Here is a 10,898-nt window from a genome sequence, read left to right as displayed (position 1 = left end):
CTTCTTTTAGAAGGCAGTTACTGCGTAAGATATGATCAATCCAATTAACCTTCCGTTTTCTTATTTCGTGTAGGATATTCCTCTGCTCACTGACTCTAAATAACACTTCTTCATTTCTCCCATAATCGGTCCAACTGATCTTCTCCATCCTTCTCCAACACCACATTTCGAAACTTTCCAGATGTTTCTGATCTACTGCCCTAAGTGTCCAAGTTTCAGCCCCATACAAAGCCATGCTCCAAATGTAGCATTTCACTAGTTTCTTTCTCAAATTTAAGTCCAATATTATTATTATATTATATAATTATATTTACGTATAAACATGTGTTTATCCTTCAAAGAACAGTGGTTTTTATACTTACGGCCTTAATTCACACTAAAACACCACGATTTACCCACAGAATTTATTTATTGGTTACGTAACATTCTCAGTAGAAAGAGCGAATTATTTCCTGTACAATATTAACCCGGTGGTCTTTGTAATGGAGACATTGTATTTTCTATGAGAGAGTAATTGAATTTTTAAATATTATTTAGATGAACTATACGCTTCGAAGGATTAATTAACAGCACTGTACTTAAACAATTCAAAATGCGTCTGAATCTATACAAATGATCGAAATTGATTAATTTATAAATACCAACATAACATCCAGACCGCCTCTGTGGTCTAGTGGTCTGAGTTCCTGGCTACAGATCCAGAGGCCCCGGGTTAGATTCTCGGCGCTACCAGATTTCTGAGACGTAATGGGTCTGGAACGGGGTCCACTCAGCCTCGTGAGGATAATTGAGGAGCTACTTAAATGGAAAAGTAGCGGCTCCGGTCTAGAAAACCGAGATTAACGGCCGTAGGGATCCGTTGCGCTGACCACGTGACACCCTCTATCCGCAACAGTTGGCACTAACTTCGCCGACAGGCAGCGGTCGTTCGGTCGGTATAGCTCGCTTGCGGACTACAGGCCACGGAATATTTTTTCCATGTAACATGTTAACACTCGAAAATTCGTTGTTACGGTAATCTGATATCGTGTTATGTCGATAAAGCTCACGCCTATAAAACTTTTTTGTACCTGCAGAAGGATAAATATGTCGCACCAAAGTAAGTCTACCTCTTCGGATATCAAAAATCCGAAAGAAAACATATTCAAATCTGTGGTCCAGTTGGTCTCATGCAATAAAGAGAATGAATGTTATGATATGTATTCATCTTACCAAAATTCTCGCTATTTTCTGGCGCAGATAAAATCTGAAACAAAGAAAACGAATGTGAATTATTATAAATGTAGTGAGTCTTAAGCGGATATATTGGATTAAACTGGCTCACGATATGAGATAAGTGACGGGCTTCTGTGAGCATTGAAGTGAAGCACTGGGTTTCCATGAAAGACAGGGCAACTAACAGCTTGTCAAGGGTTGTCCTCCACGAAGTGAAGTTAGTAAACAGGCCTGTTTCCGCGAGCAGTGTGAAGTCACAGAACTGACATCTGGAATTTCGAAAATAAGAAGTCGTTTGTTTGACAAGGTTTTACTTTTATATCCTTTGTGCCCTCGGGTAAAGGTAGCTGAAAACTAATATTTATCTATTCCGTCTAAACTGTGCTTTTTCGTACTCTGTGGTCTAGTGGTCGGAGTTCCTGGCTACAGATCCAGAGGTCCAGGGTTCGATTCCCGGCGTTACCAGATTTTCTGAGAAGCAGTGGGTCTGGAACGGCGTCCTCTCAGCCTCGTGAGAATAATTCAGGAACAATTTCAAGGAAATAGCGGCTCCGGTCTAGAAAACCGAGATTACCGGTAATGGGGATCCGTTGCGCTGACCACGTGACACCCTCTATTCGCAAAAGTTGCATTAACTTCGCCGACAAGCGGCGTTCGCTCGGTCGGTATAATTCGTTTGCGGACTAAAGGCCACGAAAGATGTTTTTTCCTTTTGTAAATTTCTTCTTGGACGCGACACCGTATAATTTCATTGACAGTCACCAACGTTTCGGTGGAATGTGTTGCCTACTTCTTCAAGAGAGAAGAGTAATTTGTCTTTCTTGATTCTTGAGACGGTATCCATTAACCCTTTGTGCACGAAGATAGTTTAGGAACACGTAATTGAGACTGATCCTGTAGGGATGGTGATATCATGAGGACATCTGCTACGTAAATTAATATGTTGGAAAATGCTTCACAATAAGAATTTCAAAAGAGACGAACAAGGTCAACACAGTTCCTTTCTATCCCCAGATAATCCGTGTGGAAAAAAAGGAAAGACACCTCGCATTTTTTATGTGGGTTGCAAGTGGAGAAGGGTGCAACGAAGCAAGCCGGGGGTGGAAGGAAAAGAATCAGGTTCCAACCACCCCTTCCAATTCAGCATGTTTGGTACAGAACAGACTGGCTGACTGCTCTCGGCTCCCTTGGCCTCGCTTGGGGTCACATAAGGGGGATAACACACACGGTTGCCACATCAGCATTCATAACATACTCCTTGCTACCAATAAGGGCATTTGTGACTTTCTTTCTGTTCACTGTAACTACTTGGCGCTTACTGGTAAACGGTAATATTATCCCTGGGCATTCTGTTATGAAGACGTATGAGAGAGTGGAGGTATAGCTCCAATATTCTTAATCACGCCATTAAATGGGGGTCAGCTTCAAGTCCCTTCCGCTTTAACCCCGGGGAAACAGCCCCTGATACGCATTGTATAGGAGGCTGGGTGAGTCCTAGAGCTAACTATTTACGATCACGATCTTAGCTCTAATGATTAGAGATCTCGTTGCCATGAAAATCGATCTTTCACATCTGTACGATTTATCGAATGAAGGGGATTCATATGACGTATGAAGTGACAAATAGTAGTTTTATTTTCCTCAGCCGAACAGAGTGGTCTCACGGTCCAAGGTGCTAAATGACTTCGTCTGCTTGAACAATGGGATCATGGGTTCAAACACTACTCAAGGCATGGATATATGTGTTTATTTCTGTAGTTGTGTCGTGCTGTGTAGGTAAAGGCCTTGCGTCGGGCTGATCTTCCGCCCGAATTGATGCCAGCTGTCTCCAAGAATCACAGATTCAGATCGACCACAAGGCTCAATCCTTCAAAGAATGAAGTTCTTAACACGTTAACGTAGGAGACATATGACGATTATTTGGCCATGTTTATTGTTTACCTTATCGACGCCATTACTAGCACAGATTATATACATTCGTAGAACTTGAGATTCTTAGCAGCGGTGGCTGTGAAAGGTTCTACATTCTAGGACATGACACCGTGTAGTCAGTTGAAAGTCAATCGACGTTTTGGAGAAATATACCTCCACCTTCAGGTCGAAGAATTAGCCAAGCAACAAACCAGTCTCAAAGTAGGTGACAAAATGTTCGTGCCTAATTTAAGGTACTATCCTGGAGGGAATGAGGAAAACCACGAATCCATCAGTCAGGACAGCCGGGTGTCTCGGCCGATGTTCGAATCTATCTCCTCCCAACTAAAAGCTAAAAGCTTTACCGACTGAACCAATCAGTGAGGCATATTTTAAACAGTTTATAACGCGTGGGCTGAAGCCACAAAGATGTCTGCAGGGTAAAATATTTTGTTGACTTCCCGAGGTCACAGTTACTTAAACTGAGGTATGGAATTTGCCGTGAATAGGATTAGAGGAGCACACAAATTGTGCCAGTGCAGAAATACATTTTTCATTTAGCAGAAATACATATATACACATGGGTACACGTATATGCCTACAATATTTTATTAGTATTGGGAGCACGCGGTAGCGTAGTTGGTTGACCGGAAGGTCATTGGTTCGATTCCCGATGAGGTGATTGGCTTTTTCAATTGATCCAATTCTTTCAACCGCACTATAGTCCTGGGGTCGACTCAGCCTCTAACAGAAATCAGTATCAGGAATCTTCCTGGGGGTAAAGGGCGTCCGGCGCATAAGGCTGACAACATTACCGCCATCTGTGAGCCGATTGTCTAGAAAATTTGGGACCCTCGACGTCTCACAACCACGACCTGTTAATATTATTATATTAGTATTATATGGGCATGGTTGGCAAGATATCATTTGAAAGTAAAATGAATCGGGCGAAACAAAGACATTTAAGGCAAAGCGAACTGACGGCCATTTGTTAAACATTAAGGTAAAGTTGTCTTTGTGCTTAAATAATTAAGCACCATGCCATTAAGACGGATGCGGAAGTGAAGGTATAGCTCCACCATTCTTGACCTTGTCAATAAATGGAGTTAGTGGTCAGTCTCACACCCCGAGCGCTTCACCCCTGGGGAAACAGCCTCCGGTGTTCATTGCATAGGATGCTACGCAGGGCCCGGAGTCGGTCTGGATGCTGTGGAGAAGAGAAAAGCCTTGTCCTTGCTGGGAATCGAACCTCAGCCGTACAGCCCGTCACCACCTATATATATACACATACAAGCACACAGGTGTCAACAAATGCTAGTTCACACTGCGAGTCAGACTATGAACTTAATTGGCCAGACCTTTCTCCGCAGACAACGCCTGCGCGGGCTACTATAATTGTCCTACTCCAACCTAGTGACCGTCACATAACATGCAACGCATATAAAATTGCCCATTATATCACACAATACGTATACAAGATATAATTTACTGTTCAAATATACTATTCATTATCTCTGGAGAAATGTCTAAACGATCACAAGAGAATATTAACAAATTGAAAGAGCTCTCCACTTGTCGGGCCATAGTTTTCCACTCTTCACAGGCCTACAGATGTGTAACTTTTCTGAGCCATGTGTTCGTGAGTGTGCTCACATGAGTATACATACATATATAGCCATACATACATAAAAGGTAAACCTATCTCTGTAACAGGCTCTGAAGGCTCATAAGGTTGTGAGACGTAGAGGATCCCACATTTTTTAGACAGTCGGCTCACAGATGGCGGCGAGGTTGTCAGCCTTACGCGCCAGCAGCCCTTTACCCCCAGCAAGATTCCTGGTACTCATTTCTGTTAGAGGCTGAGGCGACCATATTGCGGCTGGAAGGATTAGGTCAATTGAAAAAGCCAATCACCTCATCGGGATTCGAAACCGCGACCTTGCCGCTTGTAGCATAGTGCCTCAACCAACTACGCTACCGTGTGCCCCGTCGTACACACATACTTTAATAATAATAAAAAAATGGCTGAAGATGAGATACTTTGATAAAGACAACCTATGTTCACTACTGAAATCAAGTTCTTCATTAACTGCAGCGTTGTTGTGCTTCAGCGAGTGTGGTGTGTAACACAATACGATTTCCAGAAAACTCAATTATGCAGTTCTTAAAAAGAAAATGTTGAGAAAGTTTGACATCTGTGACGGAGAAGCGGGAATGAAAATGATGAGATGATGAGTGCAGTGGGAGGTAGGGAGGATGGGGAGGCCATGTGCGTAACTCAACACTTGCTCTCCCATCAGTCCATAAAGAAGCAAGCCGGTGAAGAAGAATGGGGCAGAAACACAGCCAGACCCTTAGGGGAACAGGTCTCTCCTGGGGCTAGATGACAAGAGGAGGGGGGGGTGACCCTCAACAGAGACGCAGACTGTGCACGACATATCACAGTCCCTGTAACATGTTGCTCTTCCCCCAGCGTGTGAGAACTCGCCTTTAGGGACAACACTGACGACAACGCAAAGGCCAGATGCCCCACTCCAACAAGTGTCAACAATTTATTCGTGTTTTTTTTTAATATTGATTGAAATAACATATTTTACTTATATTCAAATTAAAAAAGTAAAATTGTTTATTTTAAATTGTTGTCTTCTCAATTTTAACGCCATATGGGTGATGAGAAGCCGGTCACGGTAGCCGAGTGGTCTAAGGCTTGCACTGTCTTCGCTCGCTTGGAAACCGGGATCGTGGGTTTGAATCCCACTCAGGGCATGGATGTTTGTGTGCGTTTTTCTGTGTTTGCGTACAGACAGAGGCCTTGCGACGAGCTGATCACTCGCCCAAGGAGTCCTACCGAATGTGTAAGATCTAGAAAAACCGAAGTGAACGGAGTTCATGGAGGTAGGCCTAGGCCCACTGGGGCTATAGTGCCAAGGGAAAAAAAGGGTGATGAGAACAGGGTGTTGAGGAGAATATTTGGACCAAAGAGAGATGAAGTGACAGGAAGTTGGAGAAAACTGCATAATGAGAAGCTTCATAACTTGTACTCTTCTCCAAGTATAATTAGGATGAGCAAGTCAAAGGGGATGAGACGGGAAGGGCATGTAGCATGAGTGAGGGAGAAGAGGAATGCATGTAGGATATTGATGGAAAAGCCAGAAGGAAAAAGAGACCGGTAGGAAGGCCAAGACGTAGGTGGCTGGATAACATTAACAAGTGACATGAATTGAACTTCAATTCACGAACTCTTAACTTTTAACAATTAAATTAGAATAATAATAATAATTTTAACCTGTGTTTTATGAAAGAACTCGATATATTAGTGAGCGTAATTCTGGAAAGGATACAAAGTCGAATGAGTGAAAAGTGAATGTGACCGCATGTAATTATACAGCCGTGTTCATACACCTGAAGATGACCTCTTAAGGTCGAAACATGTAGTGATAATAAAAAACGTGTTGTGTAGTCGGTAAATTCACTCTACTATTGATTAAAATGGGTCTTAGAGCGACAGAATGGCTCATGAGAGGGACCAATGGAGGGCTCTTGTGAACACGGTAATGAACCTTCGGGTTCCATAAAATGATGGGTAGTTCTTGAGTAGCTGCATAATTGGCGACTTCTCAAGAAGGGCTCAGCTCCATGAGTGAGTGAGTGACGAGAAATGTATACAAGGTTTTGGTATAAAAAAAAAGGTGAAGGAAAGAGATCACTTGTAAGACCTAAGCATACATGAAATATTAAAATGTATTTCTAATAGGATGGGAGGGTGTGGTCAGAACAAGGACCAGTGGCGGAATCTTGTGAACACTGCACATAGTGGCCGTCTACACAACAAGTCTGTTAACAATAAAAAAACTAGACAGAATTAAAATACTAAGAGCGTCAGTATTAATTTTATTGTGGTTACGCTATATCACAGAAATGAACCTTCAGGTTCTATAAACTGAATAGCTGAACAACTATTATATTCCCAAACCTTGCTGCCTGTGTCTGTATGTGTACCCAACCTCCCCCCCCCAACTGTTGCTACGCAACGGCTCGGTAAACATTTTCCCGTGGCAACAAATACACACGCAGGAACAGAAAGGTTGGACGCGTATCAAAGGGAAGTAGGAGATTATTTACTCATTTGCTTATGGTTTATTTAAGACCACTGCCATATACAGGGGGTCAAGTGTCAGGATGTTAATGAATGATGAACAGAAAATGGTTGCGGAAAGAATCGGTCGTGGCCAAAGTTAAGGAAATATCCCAGCATTTTACCGGATGGTTTCAGTAAAATCATGAAACATGCCAGGACAGAGCCTGGACTTTTGGGCCGAACTTTTAAGTTGGAACCTCTGGAATGTATATCGAGTGTGGTGTAATTATGTTGAGAGACAACTTTACCTTTCTATCTCACGCGGTAGAATCAGACCGAGAAGTGTATATATGCAGGACTTAATCTCATAAGAGAGGCTTGTCCCGTTTGCTTCAGTGACATCAAAGTGGTCATCCCTTCATTCAGTCTCGAAACCTGACTGCGCGTTAGGTGTACCCTGGGTGTGCAACTCGCTGCACGCGGGCCGCACGTGTCCGTCCGTCGAATTTGTGGAGCCCGCGACAATATCCCTCTGTTCCCCAAAATATACAACGCTTTCCTACCGCTAAAAAGAAAAGAGGCCGCCGTTCTTTAGAAAACAGTTACGAAAAGTGTTTAATAAATACTCACATAATTTTTCAACTGACTTGACACGACATGTAGCAAATAACTTAGTAAGAACCTGGTATGACTGAATGATCGTACGCAGTACTTAGATGAAAGCAGGCCGCGCCATAGCTCAAGCGGTTAGTTGCTGGCTTCCCACCGCGCCGGCCCGGGTTCGATCCCGGGTCTGGTCAAGTGGGATTTGTGGTGGACAAAGTGGCGCTGGGGCAGGTTTTCTCCAAGTACTTCGGCTTCCCCTGTCAATCTTCATTCCACCAATTGCTCCACAATCACCCTCACCTATCATCTGGGGCTGGTACAATAGGCCAGAAGTGGCCGCAGTACCAGGGACTTAGTCCCACCCCACTAGCAATAAAAAAAAAACAAATAGATGAAAGTAGATTCATCTACTCGTATAAAGGGGAATGTCTGTCCACAGTATTCACAATTCAGGATGGAGTTTTTCTCTGTTTTGTCATAAGCAAATTCGTTAATTTTTTATCATTTTGGTATGTAACATTACAATATACGCAAAGGTAAATATAATTAAAGCTATCCCTGAAGATATATGGTGGAGTGGAGGTATAGCTCCACTATAATCTATGTTCGAATCTCGGCGCTACCAGATTTTCTGAGAAGCAGTGGGTCTGGAACGCGGTCCACTCAGCCTTGTGAGGATAATTGACCAGCTCTTTCAAGGAAACAGCGGCTCCGGTCTAGAAACCCGAAATTAACGGCCGTGGGGATTCGTTGCGCTGACCACGTGACACTCTCTATTCGCTAAAGTTGGCACTAACTTCGCTGACAAGCGGCGGTCGCTCGGTCGATATAGTTCGCCTGCGGACTCAAGCTACGGAGTCTGTTTATGTACTTTACAAACCTGTTTACTGGAGACCATATATTTGCATCGGAATATTGGGTAGCGGTGTATAGTGAAGGGCCGGACGGCCAGGATTCGACTCCCGGCAGAGGGAAGAGATATTCCTTCACAAAGTTAGGACTGCCTCTGGGGTCCGCCCAGCCTCATTCAAACGATACCGGCGGCTCTTTCCTTGGGAGAAAAGCAGCTGGAACGTGAAGCTGACTACTAACCTCCATCTAATATCGAGGTCAAGAATGGTGCAGCTATACCGCCACTTCCCGTACGTATTCGTTACGTGATGCTTAGTTGATTAAGTACAGCAAGAACTTTACCTTACTTTTGCTTCTATAATGTGGCCCGCAGGGAGGCACCTGAACTAAAATGCCGTCTCTCTGTAGTTTGAAACTGGACAACGCTGATCTGCACAATACAATTCAAGGTAATTCAGAACCTATCAGTCCTCTTGTAACGAAATCAGATACAGAACGGCGGCATCCACTGTGATCCCTCACCTTAAATGTACTTTGGTAACCTTAGAGGAAAATTAAATGAATTATTTATATGCACGGTTATCTTCACGACACAAGACGTCAGATACGCAAACTTTCTAACGCTTACATGAAACTAAAACAGATACCCAGTCTTCACATTGAGTCCGTATACAGAATGAAACCAACGCCTATATTCAGAGGGCGCCAGGTTCGAATCTCGGCTAGAACACTATCCACCTTGAGACTTTTTTATTATTATTATCCACACATACATGTGAAAGCCGGAATAGTACCTTGAAATAGATCACGACTGCTTCCTAGTCAAACATTTCACATTCATCTATTATTCTATCCCATCGTAAGAAGCTATACACCATACATCTCCACTTAAGGCAATCAGGACAGGTGGGAGAGATTTCTTTTTGCATGAAACACTATGAAATCCTTTCACGTTAGTGATTACTAAGAAAAACCAACCAAAAAATTATGTTTTTGACAATATTACCAAAGTACAGTGGTCTATCTGTCTACCTATCTATGGCTCTAGAGTCCTTGTGGATCTTGGCAGCTTTATTTTTTAGTTTTTTAATCTATACGCAGTCGGTAGGACTCCTTGGACGGGGGATGAGCCCGTCGCAAGGCCGCTACCTAACACAAACACAGAATAAATTAGACATCCATGTCTCGAGTGGGATTCGAACTCACGATCCCAGCGTTTGAGCGGGCGATGACATTTCATGCCTTAGACAGCGCGGCCAGCGTGATCGGCATAGAGGTGTATAGTAGTCAAATGACAAGACATGAATGGTCCTTTATTTGAACCCGGAACTTCAGGCAGAGCCCTATTTCTTTTGTCTCCGATATAATAAAATGAATGATAATAGAAACTGTCAAGGCAATGGTTATAGAAAATTTCGTAAAATTCATTCTTCATTACTTAATAACGGTTATAAGTAAAGATCTTCATTAATTAAGCACCACGCCATGAAAACATATGGGAGACTAACGGTATGGCTCCATCATTCTTGACCTCGGCCTTAGACAGAGGTGAGTGGTAAGTTTCACGCCCCGGCAACTTTACCCCAGGGAAAGTACGCCCGATACCCACTGTATAGGAGGCTGAATCGCCCCCCTCCCAGAGCCGCTCTAGAAACTGTGGATAAGACAGTTATCTCTTGCACCTGTCAGGAATCGAGCACCGATTCCTTGGACATCCAGCCCGTAGCCTGTTGCAATATCGACTAAGCTATCTCGGCTCTTCATGACACATATTTAACTGCGGGGGCCGCACCGTGGCTCAAGCGGTTAGTCGCTGGCTTCCCACCGCGACGGTCCGGGTACGATCCTGGGTCGGGTCAAGTGGGATTTGTGGTGGACAAAGTGGTGCTGGGGCGGGTTTTCTCCGAGTACTTCTGTTTCCCCTGCCAATCTTCATTCCACCAAATTCTCTAACATCATAATCACCCGGGGCAGGCTACAACAGGCCAATCAGTGGCCAAACTGCCGAGAGGACCCAGTAGGACTCCACCCCCCCCACTAGCGAGTTTAAAAAATTATTTAACTGCGACAAAGAGTAGCAACTGTGTACAGCAAGTTGCATGTAAAATAGACAATTTATGGGTTGCGAGAGTGAGCTGTCAGTTGGTAAAAGTAATAGGCAAATTTGTCTCTACGTTTAGTTAGTTATTGGAGAGGGTGGGTTTCCCCATGCACCGAGACCAGTATTGGTCCATTG

At 43.6% G+C, this 10,898-nt stretch overlaps 1 protein-coding gene across 2 annotated transcripts in view; it reads right to left on the bottom strand.

The window, feature by feature from the left end:
• The window catches only part of LOC111874848 (ets DNA-binding protein pokkuri), a 229,007-nt gene that overhangs the window by 135,448 nt on the left and 82,661 nt on the right, over positions 1-10,898 (bottom strand). For both annotated transcript variants that reach the window (XM_023870692.2, XM_033755640.1), the window contains exon 2: positions 1,213-1,246. The gene's annotated coding sequence lies outside the window, so the exon portion shown is untranslated. The remainder of the gene's footprint in view (positions 1-1,212; positions 1,247-10,898) is intronic.

This window comes from Cryptotermes secundus, unplaced genomic scaffold (assembly GCF_002891405.2).
Source record: "Cryptotermes secundus unplaced genomic scaffold, Csec_1.0 scaffold160, whole genome shotgun sequence".
Lineage (NCBI taxonomy): Eukaryota > Metazoa > Arthropoda > Insecta > Blattodea > Kalotermitidae > Cryptotermes > Cryptotermes secundus.
This window is presented reverse-complemented; position numbering and strand designations above follow the sequence as displayed.